Source organism: Silurus aristotelis, assembly GCF_946808225.1.
Source record: "Silurus aristotelis genome assembly, chromosome: 8".
NCBI lineage: Eukaryota > Metazoa > Chordata > Actinopteri > Siluriformes > Siluridae > Silurus > Silurus aristotelis.
The window spans coordinates 26,211,549-26,230,967 of NC_139581.1; the positions used below are offsets into that span (position 1 = coordinate 26,211,549).

Consider the following 19,419-nt stretch of genomic DNA (forward strand, 5'->3'; position numbering starts at 1 on the left):
GGGAATTCCACAGCAAACAAAACATGCCACGGCTGCAAGAATAATGGCAAGTGTAGTTCCAATACGCACCAGTCCCGCCAACCAGCTTGAAGAAAAAAGCCAACTTAGCCAGCAGGACAGAGCAGATTCCTTCGCATTATTGGAGACCATCTCATCACGAGCTTTCACCATACGGTCCAATAGAGCGTGTAGCGGACCTGCAGAGCCAGTGTGGAGAGGAATAACCGCGCAACAGTCCTCCCCAGTAAGATGGCATACACCTTGGTCTGGGCCAAGCATTTTGTCAATCGCGAACCTATTCTGCACAGCCATTAATGTAGTGGCATGAAGTTGTTCTGATATCAGTTTCAAGGCTTCAATTGTGTGATTGATAAAACGTTGTTGGTTGTACCAAATATAATTTATCCAGGCCATATTGCGATCTATCTGGATCCAAGGCATTGACAATGTTTCTCTCTTGGATCCAGATAGATCGCAATATGGCCTGGATAAATAAATTTTGGTACAACCAACAACGTTTTATCAATCACACAAGTGAAGAAACCTGCTCTGGATCCATCAGACATCAACAACTACAGACATCAACAACTACAGGTATCACTTCTCTCCTTTCTTTCTAAATCTCTGGAACGCACGGTTTTTAACCAACTGTCTGTCTATCTCTCACAGAACAACCTCCATGACAATAACCAGTCTGGGTTCAAAGCAGCACATTCCACAGAGACAGCCCTTTTGACTGTTTCTGAGAAACTGCATGCTGCTCGGTCAGCCAAGCTGTCATCTGTATTTATCTTCCTGGACCTTTCAGCAGCATTTGACACATTCAACCACAAGAGACTTTTGTCAACCCTCAAGAGCCTCGGTAGCGGCGGAACAGCATGGGAATGGTTTGCTTCCTACCTGGAAGAGGTATCCACCTGGGAGAGGATCCACATCTGCCCCAAGCAGACTCACCACTGGTGTCCCACAAGGCTTGGTACTTGGTCCCCTCCTTTTCTCCCTCTATACCCACTCCATTGGTGAAGTCACATGGATTTTCTTATCACTGCTATGCAGATGACACTCAACTAATCTTTTCTTTTCCTCCATCAGATACCACAGCTTTCGCTCGGATCTCGGCATGCTTGACAGACATATCTTCATGGATGAGTGCTCACCAACTAAAACTCAACCCCAGCAAAATCAGAACTGCTGGTCATCCCAGGCGATTCATCTCCAGGTCAAGATCTCCAAAAAACACTTCATGACTCTCTGCTCTCCCCTTCAGCCACTGCTCGTAACCTTGGAGTAACTATGGACAATGAACTGTCCTTCTTCCCACATGTTGCTAATGTGTCTCATTCTTGTAGATTTCTTCTCTACAACATCCGAAGGATTCGACCATTTCTGTCCACACAGGCTGCTCAGGTGCTTGTTCAGTCTCTTGTGATTGCAAGACTCGACTACTGCAACTCTCTGCTGGCAGGTCTTCCCCAAAACGCTATCCGTCCACTGCAAAAGTCCAAAACGCAGCTGCACGGCTTGTGTTCAATCATCCCAAGATCTCCCACACCACCCCACTGCTGCACTCCCTTCACTGGCTTCCAGTAGCTGCACGTCAAGTCAAGAGTCAAGAGGCTTTTATTGTCATTTTTACTATACACAGTGGTACACAGTACACAGTAAAAACGAAACAACATTCCTCCGGAACCCTGGTGCTACACTAAACAACAAAACAACAACAGCATAGAGCTACAACACAAACATAAAGTGCATCGAGTGCAACCTGGTGCAAACAGTGCAAACAAAAAACAGTACAGACAGACGGTGCAGACAGACAACACAAGACAAAAGACAAAAAACCAAGTATAGCGCCGACTAGTAAACCTGCTGTATACTTGATTATACAGTACTGTGTAAGGAGAAATGTAAAAACTATACCCAGTAGAGAATACAAACAGAACAGAACAATGTAGTGCAAAAAAACAGCAGCAAGGAGGTGCAAAGACAGCATGTAAACATGGATCGAGATGAGTGATGATTGTGTTTAGTCCAGGTTGTACAGTTCAGTAACACACATTTGAGTGAGTGTGTGTGTGTGAGTGAGTGAGTGAGTGAGTGAGTGAGTGAGTGAGTGAGTGAGTGAGTGAGTGAGTGAGTGTGTGCGAGTTCTGTTTTAGTTCTGTGTATTAAGAAGCCTGATGGCTTGTGGAAAGGAACTGTTGCACAGTCTTGTTGTTGCGGCCCGAATGCTTCGGAACCGTTTTCCGGATGGTAGGAGTGTGAAAAGTGTGTGTGACGGGTGTGTGTGATCGTCCACAATGCTGTGTGCTTTGCGGATGCAGCGTGTAGTGTAAATGTCCATGATAGAGGGGAGAGAGATTCCGATGATCTTCTCAGCTGTCCTCACTATCCTCTGTAGGGTCTTGCGTCAGGTAGTCTGTAGAACATGGTCAGGATGGGGGGAGGGAGGTGGGCTTTCCACAGCCTTCTCAGGAAGTAGAGACGCTGCTGGGCTTTCTTGGTGATGGAGCTGGTGTTAAGTGACCAGGTGAGGTTGTCTGCCAGATGAACACCCAGGAAATTGGTGCTCTTGACGATCTCCACAGAGGATCCATCAATAATCAGTGGAGATTGGTTGCTCTGTGCTCGCCTAAAGTCCACAACCATCTCTTTTGTTTTGTCCACGTTCAGAGACAGGTTGTTTGCTCCACACCAGGCAGTTAACCGTTGCACCTCTTCTCTATATGCTGCCTCGTCGTTCTTGCTGATTAGACCCACCACGGTCGTGTCATCAGCGAACTTGATGATATGATTTGAGCTGTGCATTGGTGCACAGTAGTGAGTCAGCCGAGAAAACAGCAGTGGGCTGAGAACACAGCCCTGAGGGGCTCCAGTGCTCAGTGTGGTGGTGCTGGATATGCTGTTCCCGATCCGGACTGACTGAGGTCTCCCAGTCAGGAAGTATCCAGTTGCAGAGAGAGGTGTTCAGGCCCAGAAGGTTCAACTTCTCGATCAGGTGCTGAGGAATGATTGTGTTGAATGCTGAGCTGAATCAGATTCAAAACACTGATGGTTGCCTACAAGGCCAAAAATGGACCAAGGCCATCTTACCTCAGTGACCTTATCACATCTCGCACTGCACCACGCTGTCTGAGATCCTCCAGCACTGCTCGACTGGTACCACCTTCTCTCAGAATGAGATGTAAGTACACTTCAAGGCTCTTCTCTGTTCTGGCACCAAGGTGGTGGAATGAACATCCCCTAGATGTCCGTACAGCAGAGTCCCTGACTATCTTCAAGCAACGACTAAAGAAACACTTCCTGAAACACTTAAATTAGCACTTTCCAAGTTTGTAGAATTCTAGGGTTATATTAATTTAATATAAATATAACCCTAGAATTCTACAAACTTGGAAAGTGCAAATTTTTGTAATCAGGCAAGATTTGATTTAGAAAAAGTTCAGGACAGGAAACTCATTCGTAAAGATGCAGTCAGAGAAAATTGGAATATTTTGTACGAATACAATTTTTTTTAAAATAGCACAAACTAAGATGAATACTGGAAAAATCAATTAAATTAATGCAAAGCTAAGAATACAGTATATCAAATCTATTTTACTAAGGGAGAATTCTCAGTTTTTCTCAGTCGCTTTGTAGTTTTTCTCAGATCAGAAATAAAATTCTCAAAACTCCTTGTTCAAACTCCACATCATTTAGTCATTTGTGCTCATCATAAGAACATTTCTTGTTGCTTTTATCAAATTGCGAATGCTTTTGTAAATAATTTAATCGATTGTGTACAAGTGTCTGCTTTTTTCTACATTATCAGTTGTTTATGTCATGTTGATCAAAATGTATTATACAATTTTCACCTAAATGGTCCCCCAAAACATTTACGCACCAGTTGTTTGCATAAGGCATTTAATGCAAAATGGTTAAACCAGTTGTCAAAATTTGTCAAGCTCTTTTTCTTCACAGTTCTATTAAACTTTTTTGGTAATTATGTCTTGAATTGATGAATTGTGTAGATGAACCTTGAATGTCACTAATGAAGGGGCGTGTTCACTTTTAGATTAAATACTAACCAACTAGTTCTCTAAAATAGGTCAAGGCTGAATCTTGTGAACTTTTACTGTAATTTGCGAGTGTTATATAAAAAGAGCAAAACACAGATTTACAATTGTTGAAAATGGATAACCAACTAGGAACCGAACATGGTCAAGAGCCAAGAATAAGAATGCATGCTGGAAGGGTGAGGAGGCAAAATAGAGGAAGAGAAAGAAGAGGCCAGAGACATAGACACATTTCAGATGAAATTAGAGCCACTATTGTGGACCATGTTGTCAATCATGGCCTCACAATGGTATTGCAAGGGATGCAAGTTTACATCAAGAAATACTAAATTAAAGCATTGTCATATTGAAAAAATGACTAAACATTTTGACTATCTTGTTCGTAAAAAACAATAAAAAGAACTTGTTATTTTGATGGCAATGATACGTTCATTGACACAAACATTGACTTTTGAGAGAAGTACTAAGGATTTTGAGCAAAAAACAGGCTTTTGCAAGAAATCCAATGTATTGTGCTGTTTGTTCACATTGTTTTGAGAATGTACTTACTGATTTGCAAATCTTAAGAATGATTTGAGAAATGCTACAAAGCGACTGAGAAAAACTGTAAGAATAGACTACCTTCCGGATAGTCTGGTAATATATCATTGGAGTGGTAATCATCAAGGATTATATGCATGTAGGGACGGAATGAAATGAAATCTGTTGTTTTTGTTTTGTCTTTATCTTTTCATTTTCAGTTTATATCACCGATCCTGTTCCCAGGAAAAAACATCCTATTTTATTGGTGTCTGATGCTAAATCATAAATGATTTAACGTAGCCATTGTTAGTGTTAAGATGTTTCTCATTTACATTCAAATTTGCAGACACCCTTATCCAGAGCGACTTACAAAAGTGCTTTGAGTCTCTAGCAATGAATTAAGCTACACTGGTACGCAAGATTACAAACTTAACACTCACACATTTTTCACACTGGTTCACACACCTTCCTTTGTCTGTTCAGTGTCTAAAGAATATTTACGATGTTAGTACGTAAGGTATACAGGGAGTCATTATCTGGGCTCATCCATCTCCGGCTAGTATGTCTTCTTATCCAAACAGGAACCAGCTTTAGGTCAGGCTTTCTTTCCAATGTGTATAGATATATATACTAGTCTATTGCATGCAATAAACCGAAAAAGATTGCTTCATTCGGTGTGCTGTGTGACTCTTCCCTGATATCAGAAAAGGCACAAGCTTTGTAATTCGTATAGAAAACCTCTCCAAGAATTAAGTTTGGGCATGATAAAAATATAACAAAAGTGCAATTGTTCATCACGAAAATTGTTATGACAAACAAAGGTTTTAAACAAATATGACGTTCTTTTATAAAAAAAAAAGATTGTTTTTATTAAAATATTACATTTCATATTCATAACCATAATTTCATAAAAAACTAACTTTTTCATAAAAATATGTTATTGTGAAAATATGGATTTTTATTGCATAATTTTATTATAAACCATTGAAAAGTGCAATACGTAAACAAAAAACTTTCACATGACAAACCATGGTTTGACACAATTATGACGTTTACCATAAATATGCAATTAATTAAAATTAAATTACTATAAATTTTCATATACAGAAGCATATTTTCATGGATAACCATTGAAAAAAGTGCAATAAGTGAACGAAAAAGGTTTCATGTTAACCATGTTTGGCAAAAATATAACCATTTGAATATGAATATGAAAAAATGTGGTAAAATATGATTTTTTTTTAATATACAAAGGAATAATTTTATGAAAAAAAATTTAAAAAGTGAAATAATTTAATAAAATACCGCTATATGACCAAGTTTGTAAAGTTTAGTTTGAATAAAATGACTTCATATTCATTAGCATCATTTAACTAAAATCCAAAAATTCTACGCAAAACGTGATATGACAAACAATGGTTTAAAAATAATGACTTTTTTAAAATAAAAGTTTTGTGTTTTTGATAAAATGTTTTTATTAAAATATATAATTTCCTATTCATAATTTTCTTTAAAAAAAAAAACGTTAACCTTTACCATAAAATATGAGTAATTGTGAAAATATAAATCATATGATATCGGAAAATCTTTAAAATAAGTTCAATAAGTTAATGAAAAAAAGTGAAAATGCAAATCATGTTTTGACAAAAATATGACTGTAATAAAAAAAATTGATAGGTATTGTGAAAATATGAATTTCCATATTTATAAGCATCATTTAATAGAAAATATAGTGCAATATATGAGAAAAACTTACATGAAAAACATTGGTCTGAGAAAAATAAAAAAAATTTTAAATAAAAAAATATGAGATTAATTGGTAAAAATATACATTTTCATTTTTATTTTCAGTTTTTCATGAAATACTGTTAAAAAGTAAATAAATAACATGACAAATCAAGTTTTTACAAGTTATTGTGAAAAATTTGACCTCATATTCATAAGCATTATCAACTAAAAACGTTAAAAGTGCAAATGTTCAACGCAAAACAATGGTTTGAAAAAAGTTTTTTATAAAAAAAAGTGAATATTACATTTCAAATTCATAATCATAATTTCTTAAAAAAAAATACGTTAACTTTTAATGTAAAAAAAAATTGCTGTGAAAAGATAAATTTTCAGATTTATAAGCATAATATACTGTCAAAAAAGTTAAAAAGAAAATTGTTACTAGACAAATGGTGTTTAGAAAACAGTCTTTTTTATTATAAGAATTATAACAACTATTATTGGGAAAATGTGAATTTTCATATTAATAAACAACTTTTATTAAAAACTCTGTAAGTAAGGTAATAAGTAAAATAAGGTAATAAGTAAAGTAATAATAAGGTGTCATGAACCAAATTATGGTTGGATACAAATAAGCCTTTTTATCATGAAAAAAATTAAATAAAAAAATCCACAAGCATTTTAAGAATAAAAGTAATATATTGATATTAAATAAAAGAAAAAAAATAAACCTGTGTTTTGACAAAAATTAGACAATCTTTCATTAAAAGATAACCATTATTTGTTTCTGCCATGAATTTTGATATTAAGAAGAATAATTGTAATGAAAATCTTTCAATATTGAACGAAAGTAAAGAAATTTGTTTTGTTTTATATTTATTTATATCTAATTTTGTATACATAAATAATCCTTTTTTGATTATTTTGAATCTTCGAACAAAATATTACATTTTTCATAGAAATATTTCTTTGTGCAAAGAAAGTCAAAATTATTCAAAAACGAAACAACAGCATATATTTGGCAACGTCTTCTACGTGCTGTCAAAAATGAGTTTCTTAGCAGTTGAAAATCCGATTCCGCAAGTCTCAAGCTTCTAGGACGAAGAGAAAGCGGTTTTCTTTAACCAAGCGTATTTGCACAAACAGCATGCACTTGCCCACGATCATTTAACATGTTTATGATGAGATATGATATAACAAAACATTTTTCTGGCCAAAATATAATATTTTTACTATAAATATTATTGTTATTTGAAAAATATGAATTTTCATATTCATAATCATATATTCATTAAAACAGTTAAAAACTGCAAAAAGTGAATGAAAATGGTTTAGAAAGTCATAATTAATAAAAATCGAAACTACAGCACATATTTGGCAAAGCCTTCAACCTGCTGTCAAAAATGAGTTTCTTAGCAGCTGAAACTCCGATTCCGCAAGTCTCAGGCTTTTAGGACGAAGAGAAAGCGGTTTTTTGAACCAAGCGTATTTGCACAAACAGCATGCACTTGCCCACGATAATTGTGCATGTTTATGATGAGATTTGATATAACAAAACATTTTTCTGGCCAAAATATGATATTTTTACTATAAATATTATAGTTATTTGAAAAATATGAATTTTCATATTCATAATCATATTTTCAAAAAAAGTGTTAAAAACTGCAAAAAGTGAATGAAAATGGTTTACAAAGTCATAAGCAATCAAAATCGAAACAACAGCACATATTTGGCAACGTCTTCTACGTGCTGTCAAAAACGAGTTTCTTAGCAGCTGAAAATCCGATTCCGCAAGTCTCAGGCTTCTAGGACGAAGGGAAAGCGGTGTTTCGAACAAAGCGTATTTGCACAAACAGCATGCACTTGCCCATGATCTGGTTACATGTTTATGATATAACAAAATATTTTCTGACCAAAATATGACATTTGTCACAAAAATATTATAGTTATATGAAAAATATGAATTTTCATATTCATAATCATATATTCATAAAAACTGCAAAAAGTGAATGAAAATGGTTTAGAAAGTCATAATTAATAAAAATCGAAATGACAGCACATATTTGGCAAAACATTCAACCTGCTGTCTAAAACGAGTTTCTTAGCAGCTGAAACTTCGATTCCGCAAGTCTCAGGCTTCTAGGACGAAGAGAAAGCGGTTTTTTGAACCAAGCGTATTTGCACAAACAGCATGCACTTGCCCATGATCTGGTTACATGTTTATGATGCGATATGATATAACAAAACATTTTCTGGCCATAATATGACATTTTTCACAAATATATTAGTTATTTGAAAAATATTAATTTTTATATTCATAATTATAACTTCAATAAAACTGTTGAAAACTGCAAAAAGTGAATGAAAATGGTTTAGAAAGTCATAATTAATAAAAATCGAAACAACAGCACATATTTGGCAAAGCATTCAACCTGCAGTCAAAAACGAGTTTCTTAGCAGTTGAAACTCCGATTCCGCAAGTGTCAGGCTTCTAGGACGAAGAGAAAGCGGTTTTTTGAAACAAGCGTATTTGCACAAACAGCATGCACTTGTACACGATAATAGTACATGTTTATGATGAGATATGATATAACAAAACATTTTTCTGGATAAAATATGATATTTTTACTATAAAAATTATAGTTTTTTGAAAAATATGAATTTTCAGATTCATATTCATATTTTCAAAAAAACTGTTAAAAACTGCAAAAAGTGAATGAAAATGGTTTACAAAGTCATAAGCAATCAAAATCGAAACAACAGCACATATTTAGCAACGTCTTCTACGTGCTGTCAAAAACGAGTTTCTTAGCAGCTGAAAATCCGATTCGCAAGTCTCAGGCTTCTAGGACGAAGAGAAAGCGATTTTTCGAACAAAGCGTATTTGCACAAACAGCATGCACTTGCCCATGATCTGGTTACATGTTTATGATATAACAAAACATTTCCTGACCAAAATATGACATTTGTCACAAAAATATTATAGTTATTTGAAAAATATGAATTTTCATATTTATAATCATATATTCATAAAAACAGTTAAAAACTGCAAAAAGTGAATGAAAATGGTTTAGAAAGTCATAATTAATAAAAATCGAAACAACAGCACATATTTGGCAAAACATTCAACCTGCTGTCAAAAACGAGTTTCTTCGCAGCTGAAACTCCGATTACGCAAGTCTCAGGCTTCTAGGACGAAGAGAAAGCGGTTTTTTAAACCAAGCGTATTTGCACAAACAGCATACACTTGCCCACGATAATTTTACATGTTTGTGATGAGATATGATATAACAAAACATTTTTCTGGCCAAAATATGACATTTTTACTATAAAATTATAGTTATTTGAAAAATATGAATTTTCAGATTCATATTCATATTTTCAAAAAAACTGTTAAAAACTGCAAAAAGTGAATGAAAATGGTTTACAAAGTCATAAGCAATCAAACAGCATGCACTTGCCCACGATAATTTTACATGTTTGTGATGAGATATGATATAACAAAACATTTTTCTGACCAAAATATGTCATTTTGCACAAAAATATTATAGTTTTTTTTAAAAATATGAATGTTATATATTTATAATTATAATTTCAATAAAACTGTTGAAAACTGCAAAAAGTGAATGAAAATGGTTTAGAAAGTCATAATTAATCAAAATCGAAACAACAGCACATTTTTGGCAAAGCCTTCAACCTGCTGTCAAAAATGAGTTTCTTAGCAGCTGAAACTTCGATTCTGCAAGTCTCAGGCTTCTAGGACGAAGAGAAAGCGGTTTTTTGAACCTAGTGTACTTGCACAAACAGCATGCACTTGCCCACGATAATTTTACATGTTTATGATGAGAAATTCTAAAACAAAACATTTTTCTGGCCAAAATATGACATTTTAACTATAAATATTATAGTTATTTAAAAAAAATTAATTTTCATTTTCATAATTTTAAATTTCATAAAAAATGCAAAAAATGAATGAAAATGTGTTAGAAAGTCAAAAATAATCAAAAACGAAACATCAGCACATATTTGGCAAAGCCTTCAACCTGCTGTCAAAAATGAGTTTCTCAACAGCTGAAACTCCGCAAGTCTCAGGTTTCTAGGACGAAGAGAAAGCGGTTTTTTAACCAAGTGTACTTGCACAAACAGCATGCACTTGCCCACGATAATTTTACATGTTTGTGATGAGATATGATATAACAAAACATTTTTCTGGCCAAAATATGACATTTTTACCATAAATATTATAGTTATTTGCAAAATATGAATTTTCATATTCATAATAATATTTTCATAAATACTGCAAAAAGTGAATGAAAATGGGTTAGAAACTCATAATTTATCAAAATTGAAACAACAGCACATATTTGGCAAAGCCTTCAACCTGCTGTCAAAAATGAGTTTCTTAGCAGCTGAAACTCCGATTCCGCAAGTCTCAGGCTTCTAGGACGAAGAGAAAGCGGTTTTTTGAACCTAGTGTACTTGCACAAACAGCATGCACTTGCCCACGATAATTTTACATGTTTATGATGAGATATGATCAAACAAAACATTTTTCTGGCCAAAAAATGACATTTTTACTATAAATATTATAGTTATTTAAAAAAAATGAATTTTCATTTTCATAATTTTAACTTTCATAAAAAATGCAAAAAATGAATGAAAATGTTTTAGAAAGTCAAAAATAATCAAAAACGAAACATCAGCACATATTTGGCAAAGCCTTCAACCTGCTGTCAAAAATGAGTTTTTCAGCAGCTGAAACTCCGATTCCGCAAGTCTCAGGCTTCTAGGACGAAGAGAAAGCGGTTTTTCGAAACAAGCGTATTTGCACAAACAGCATACACTTGCCCACGATAATTTTACATGTTTGTGATGAGATATGATATAACAAAACATTTTTCAGGCCAAAATATGACATTTTTACTATAAATATTATAGTTATTTGAAAAATATGAATTTTCATACTCATAATAATATTTTCATAAAAACTGCAAAAAGTGAATGAAAATGGGTTAGAAACTCATAATTTATCAAAATTGAAACAACAGCACATATTTGGCAAAGCCTTCAACCTGCAGTCAAAAATGAGTTTCTTAGCAGCTGAAACTCCGATTCCGCAAGTCTCAGGCTTCTAGGACGAAGAGAAAGCGGTTTTTTGAACCAAGCGTATTTGCACAAACAGCATGCACTTGCCCATTATAATTTTACATGTTTGTGATGAGATATGATATAACAAAACATTTTTCTGACCAAAATATGTCATTTTGCACAAAAATATTATAGTTATTTAAAAAATTATGAATGTTTTATATTTATAATTATAATTTCAATAAAACTGTTGAAAACTGCAAAAAGTGAATGAAAATAGTTTAGAAAGTCATAATTAATCAAAATCGAAACAACAGCACATTTTTGGCAAAGCCTTCAACCTGCTGTCAAAAATGAGTTTCTTAGCAGCTGAAACTTCGATTCCGCAAGTCTCAGGCTTCTAGGACGAAGAGAAAGCGGTTTTTTGAACCAAGTGTACTTGCAAGTGTACTTGCTTTTTTTTTTTATTAAAATATGACATTTTATACTCATAACCATAATTTCACTATGAAATACAGGAAGGCTATACAGTCCTGCTCCAGGTCTAGGTCTTCCGAATTATGCCAAGCCTTTTCACGTGTTTTTGCACGAACGTGGTGGTAGGGCTGCGAGGATTCTAGCCCAGGAACATGGTGATAGATTTCGCCCTGTTGCGTATCTTTCCAAATCTTTAGACAACATAGCACAAAGGTTGCCCTCATGCTTGCGTTCAGTGGCTGCTGATGGGCTGATTGTCCAGGATGCTGAGAAAAGGGTGCTGTCACATCCTTTGATACTGTACACCTCACATCAGGTAACAGCTATTTTACATAACCTCTACACACAAGATATGACAGATCAACGTAGATCTGGTTATGAAATCACGCTCTTGGCAACAGAAACCGTAACCATTAAGCCTTCTTCTCAGCCGCATTCAGCTGTAGTAACGCTACTAGGCTTTATTGACTTGGATGGTTTTGACGAGGCACACGATTGCCTTAAACACATTGAACAAGAGACCTTTTGTAGGCCCGATCTTTTAGAAAAGGCCCTGGAAGAGGGGGATTGCCTATATGTAGATAGATTGCGTTCAAAACCCTTTGATGTGTATTTATGTGGATATGCGGTTGTAAGATTACCTGATGAAATAGTTGAAGCTAAACCATTACCATACACATCTGCACAAGCCACAGAGTTGGTCGCACTTACAAGAGCGTCAGTTGTCTGAAGGTAAAGTAGTGACTATATACACTGATTCTAAGTATGCTTATGATGTTGTGCATGATTTTGCCGAAACATGGACGCAAAGACACTTTAAAACTGCTGATGGAAAGCCCAAAGCACATTTTAATCTCATAGGCGACCTCTTAAATACTTAAACTTCCTGCCATAGTTAAGATTAAAGGACATTAAAGGAAACAGTAGATTTGGACACAATACATACAAATCCTGAGATCCCGATGATGACACATATCTCCAATATACGAGATATTGACCTAAAAAAATGCTTCAGAGTCAGCCTACTATAGAGAACATAAAGTATTGGGCTTCGAAACACTGTAAATCATATTCTGCTGGTATCATTAGAGATGTAGTTGGAAAAATTGCTCTGCCTAAACTAGCTTTAATAGTGTTGGTAAAGCATTACCACGGGATGTCACACATGAGCATAGCTAAAGTCACACAGGCTATGAACTCATCATACTGTATTGTTGATGTAGCTAAAACAACCAAGCTAGTGTTAGATTCATGTTTGACTTGTGCCAAAACTAACATACATTGACCTGTACGACATGATGCACTTACTTTTCCTGAGCAACCTTTCCAACACCTACAGATAGATTTCACACATTTGCCACCAGAAGGAAATTTGAGAAACCTGTTGGTTATAGTTGACAGAATCAGTAAGCGGCCAGAAGCATTTGCATGCATGACAGAGAACGCTAAACCAGTTGTAAAAATATTAACAAAAGAGATCATCTCTAGGTTTGATATTCCTCGTGTGATTGAAAGTGATAACGGCACACCTTTTGCTTCTAAAGTAACACAACATTTGGCTAAAAGCTTAGCAATTGATTGCCATTTTAATATTCCCTATCACCCACAGTCAGCTGGAGTGGTAGAGTGAACGAACAGAACCATTAAGGAACGTGCTACTAAAGCCTGCATTGAAACAGGCCGAAATTGGACTGTTGTTCTCCCGGCAGTACTCACAGAAATGAGAATGACCCCATCTTCAACTACTAAACTGTCACTTTTTGAAATTCTAATAGGTCGTCCTTTCCCGACCCCATGGGCCAGGTGACGCACTGGCATTTCTTCCTTAGGTAACCTGGAAGTGATGGTGGACGACTACATTTCTGCCCTGGTTAAAAAAAATGTAATTCTATTAGTGCTGATGTCTCACTAACTCTTCCACTGCCCACATAAAACCCATCACACCCTTTTGTGCTTAATTAGCATGTCCTGATACAAAGTCTGAAGCCTACCAAGGTCGGTGAGCCGACGTATCGGTGTCCAGCGCCTGTTCTAGCTGTAACCAGGCTTGGAGTTCTGACTGATTATCAGCCACAGTGGATACATGCAAGCAGGATCAAAACAGCACCCCCTTAATCTGTGCATTAATCGGTCTGTTGACCTAAGAAGCCTGCCTAAGTGAGTATTCAGGGCTGAAATGTTTGAGAGCCTACGGAAAGATCCTTTCTATATAGTAATAAAGGGGCCAACTCATTTGAAGTTAGTGAAGATCTGACTCACTTGACTGTTTTGTTTAGCTTACCCTGATACCCTGACCCTCTAGGTCTAAATTCTATAAAAATATGTGCATAGTTGTAACTACACTCCGAATTTTAAATTTTAAACCGCAGGGTATTTTTTGTCTGGTGTGTCGGAACTCAGAGCCCGTCTCTGAGGCGACACATCGAGGGTGGATTCTTTTGTTCAGAAGATTCCCAATAATGCTCAGCCAACTCTAGAAAAACTTAAATATAATAGACACAAACTGCCAATGAAGGATCCTCAGTCTCAGATGAGTAAAAGCAAACTTCTTTATTCCATACACGTTCCAATGAGCTCAATAGAAGATGGGTACCTCACATCAAAATGAACAGCACATCAAAAATGATAGAGCACGCCAAAGTGAGAAAGTACAAGTACTGTCTGTTTCACGCTTGTATTTATACCCTGTAGCCACCGTATCCTTCTATTTTTTTCTAATTTCTTCACCTTGAGTAATTCCCCTTATTTTCCGATCTTGCCCTCTTTTTTTCAATTCCCCTTATCTTTGACCTTGGTGCTCATTCCTCCAAACAACACCATATTTGGAGTTCCTGTTTTTCCCAATTCCCCTTATATTCGGCCTTTTTCTGATTTTATATAAAAAAAAATGAGTGAGCCCTTATTTTTTCTGGATCCAACCATACGCTGTTTTCAGTCCTCCAAGTGTGAACACCATTTTTGCGGCCTATGTTGTCTTCCTGCACCTGCAATGGGTAAGTGTTATGCTTTACTCTTTTTATAATGCTGTTTGCTATTCTACTTTTATGGAATTGAGTTATCTCAGTGTATTAGATTGTCTGTATACATGTGCTTGATTATATTCTTTTATTTAATAGCTGCAAGTGCCCAGATTATATTTTAATTGTGCATTCTGAACTGATTGTTACATAGTATATAGAATCTTCTCTTGAATGTGTGTTATCCTTTGCCTGCGCCTAGCAGTCACCGTGATTTTACCCTGTCTAACATCTTATCTCCGTTGGTCTCTTTTGCTCAGCTCCGCCACGCAAACGTTCTGGAATATCTCCAATGGGTCTTCTTCGCAGACAATACCGCCAGTTTCAGCTCTCCTCACTTGCTGCTGAGCTTGCTCATTTTCTTGAACAACTCTCTGGCCTAACTGTTCCAGCGAATCCCTATCTGCCTCCTCGCAAAGTGCAGAGCACTGCTACGCACGACATGGGCACACAGACCGCTCCTGATCTCTCTGCTACCCGCTATCGAGCTTATGATGACAACTGCAGTGAAGGCTCCTGTCCCCCACCGTTTTCTCCCTATCCTTCACACTGGTCTCCCACTGATTATTCCCCTACATCTCCTGCGCCAAACCAACGTGCTCCTGTGCCTTCACCCGGCCTTGGGCCAAGCTACTCCTTCATGTCTCCTGCAGCTGCAGCAGCCCACCCGCCTTGCTATCCCAATAAAAATGCTTAAACTCCCTCAAGGTCGTTTTCTGTCCTTCTTTATCTATTCCACACACTTATAACATTCAGTCAGACTCTATCCTACTCACACATGTAAATACCTTATTATTACTATTTTATACTTGGTGTAAATAAAGGCTTGATTAACATATAGTTAAATAGGTGTTATCAAAACTACTTCTATTGTATCTAATAACTTCTATTGTATCTAATAAGTTCTATATTTGATTTAGGTTACTTTTTGTTGGATTAATGTTAGTTTGATTATAACACACGCTAGATAAGGTTGATTAAAATTTTTTCATGACATTACTCCCCCCTCTGAGACTTTATAGTCTCACATTCCGCTTACTTCAGTGATAACCTGTTACCAATCATACATATCATGTAATGCAATAGTAAAACCAAAGTAAAAAGTCTTTGTGTTCTTTGGCACATGTTGTGTTCTTCTGACCCAGATACTTTACGTACCGCAGGGGGTCTTGTTGGAGCCCTGGAAGAGGTTACTAGCACTTTACCAGGTACTCGTGTGTTTATATCCACGTGAATGTGTTGGTCCAAGGAAAAAAATGATCAAAAGTAAAATGATCACAAGTACACAATTTCAACAATCTATTTACACTATTCTAAATGAAACATTACCTCAATAAAAGGAACCTAGTACTCATGAATACCACAATCTATCAACACCAGTGTTAGTAATCAAATTCAGTGATAATATTATGAATAATATTCAGTGGAAGACTTACAACATACTTAGAATCGACCTTTCACTTAAAATTGGAAAAATAAACGAAAATTAAACAAACGAAAATAAACGCAAAGAGCAACGATCGCAAAGATCAAAATAAACGAAAATTAAACAAACGAAAATAATAAACGCAAACGCAAAGATCGACATTACTCCCACCCTCTAATGTCCGTGCTGAATCACAACATTGATGAACTAGAAGTGGGCGAAAAACCCTGTTGACAGTCAAGTGCCAGGGAAAATTCCCACTCTGCCCGCCAGTGGCGCGACAGTGGAATCATCACCAAGGTCATCCTCAGTCGTGATTGTACATGCAGCGTAAATATGAGACGTGAAATAAAACGAAAATGAAAAATGAAACAATATAGTCCGCATAAACGTGGTAGAGCTATGGAACAGGTGACAACCGCTTAATTCAATGTGGTAAGGGAGCGGTTATACGGTGACCAGTCTGTATCGCGAACCACACAGCGTAGTACCATTTTAAGCGGGAACGTCTACCCTGCATTGAGATGGCACGCATGCGGCATCTGCGAACCAGGATAGGGCGACAGTGCCAGTCCCGATGTTTTGCTGGTTCTGTTGTCCACAGAACATAGCCCCCTAAGGTAATGGTGTAGTATGTCACAGTAGTGCGTTGCATGACGAAGGTCGTGAGCAGGAAACTATGGGTGTTTCGAGCTCTTGTTGAGAAGGAAAGAGCTCCAAATGATTCAGCCAGGGAGATAGCACGACGCATAGTGAATACACGGGTGACCAGCTGGAGTCCACCAGGAAGATCATAGACAGAGTTCTGAACGGAGTCTAACCACATTCCCTCCGGAGAAAACGTTAGCATGGCGCATAATAGCGGTCACTGGTCTACGCTGGTCCTCATCTGTTTCCCAAACAAATTCATCCCTTTGTGGAGGAAAACCGAACCAATCACGGGGTCCATCATAGCACCGGTCTCCCAAAGGACAGTCGTCACAGCCCTGGCACCACAAGCAATGTGTCTGACGGTCAAAGGCGAGGGCATCACACGCTTCACAGGGACCCCTGAATGTGTCGAATGCGAAGCGATATCCCTCATAACACGTGTCAGTGAATGCACACACACCAGGAAACAGCCGCAGATTAGGCTGTAGCCACCTGGGTTCACCAGCGGCCATGTTCCTGCACACAACATGAAGAACTCACAACAACAACATGGTTCATACAACAGAATTAAGACAGCAAGCATCCGAAGCAGTTTTTCTAAAAGTGGGAAATATAGAAGTGGGGCTCAGTGGGCATGTCATTATTATCGAAATCAGTAATCAAACACAGATAGATAGATGGTTAGTTAGATATATGTATATATATATATATATATATATATATATATATATATATATATATATATATATATATATATATATATATATATACACATAGTAAAAAGGATATGTCTGGGGAAAGTTATTTGTGTCCTTCGCTCAGGGCAAAAAGCCTTGCATTCATGTCCACATAGACATCATGGTCCATGGCAGCATAGATGTGATCTACAGGAAATTCCTGCTCTGTGACAGCAGACATTGGAAACTGTACATATTGTCCGAACAGTGAGTGCACAGTCTTGCTGATAAGAGCACGGAGACAGGGAATTCCACAGCAAACAAAACATGCCACGGCTGCAAGAATAATGGCAAGTGTAGTTCCAATACGCACCAGTCCCGCCAACCAGCTTGAAGAAAAAAGCCAACTTAGCCAGCAGGACAGAGCAGATTCCTTCGCATTATTGGAGACCATCTCATCACGAGCTTTCACCATACGGTCCAATAGAGCGTGTAGCGGACCTGCAGAGCCAGTGTGGAGAGGAATAACCGCGCAACAGTCCTCCCCAGTAAGATGGCATACACCTTGGTCTGGGCCAAGCATTTTGTCAATCGCGAACCTATTCTGCACAGCCATTAATGTAGTGGCATGAAGTTGTTCTGATATCAGTTTCAAGGCTTCAATTGTGTGATTGATAAAACGTTGTTGGTTGTACCAAATATAATTTATCCAGGCCATATTGCGATCTATCTGGATCCAAGGCATTGACAATGTTTCTCTCTTGGATCCAGATAGATCGCAATATGGCCTGGATAAATTAATTTTGGTACAACCAACAACGTTTTATCAATCACACAAGTGAAGAAACCTGCTCTGGATCCATCAGACATCAACAACTACAGACATCAACAACTACAGGTATCACTTCTCTCCTTTCTTTCTAAATCTGCTCTGCCTAAACTAGCTTTAATAGTGTTGGTAAAGCATTACCACGGGATGTCACACATGAGCATAGCTAAAGTCACACAGGCTATGAACTCATCAAACTGTATTGCTGATGTAGCTAAAACAACCAAGCTAGTGTTAGATTCATGTTTGACTTGTGCCAAAACTAACATACATTGACCTGTACGACATGATGCACTTACTTTTCCTGAGCAACCTTTCCAACACCTACAGATAGATTTCACACATTTGCCACCAGAAGGAAATTTGAGAAACCTGTTGGTTATAGTTGACAGATTCAGTAAGCGGCCAGAAGCATTTGCATGCATGACAGAGAACGCTAAACCAGTTGTAAAAATATTAACAAAAGAGATAATCTCTAGGTTTGATATTCCTCGTGTGATTGAAAGTGATAACGGCACACCTTTTGCTTCTAAAGTAACACAACATTTGGCTAAAAGCTTAGCAATTGATTGCCATTTTAATATTCCCTATCACCCACAGTCAGCTGGAGTGGTAGAGTGAACGAACAGAACCATTAAGGAACGTGCTACTAAAGCCTGCATTGAAACAGGCCGAAATTGGACTGTTGTTCTCCCGGCAGTACTCACAGAAATGAGAATGACCCCATCTTCAACTACTAAACTGTCACTTTTTGAAATTCTAATAGGTCGTCCTTTCCCGACCCCATGGGCCAGGTGACGCACTGGCATTTCTTCCTTAGGTAACCTGGAAGTGATGGTGGACGACTACATTTCTGCCCTGGTTAAAAAAAATGTAATTCTATTAGTGCTGATGTCTCACTAACTCTTCCACTGCCCACATAAAACCCATCACACCCTTTTGTGCTTAA

The 19,419-nt window shown here is 37.0% G+C and overlaps 1 long non-coding RNA gene across 2 annotated transcripts in view; it reads right to left on the reverse strand.

The window, feature by feature from the left end:
* LOC310730162 overlaps positions 1-19,419 on the reverse strand; it is a 374,139-nt gene that overhangs the window by 172,393 nt on the left and 182,327 nt on the right. For both annotated transcript variants that reach the window (XR_014534742.1, XR_014534743.1), the window contains one exon: positions 11,735-11,793. This is a non-coding gene — a long non-coding RNA (uncharacterized lncRNA). The remainder of the gene's footprint in view (positions 1-11,734; positions 11,794-19,419) is intronic.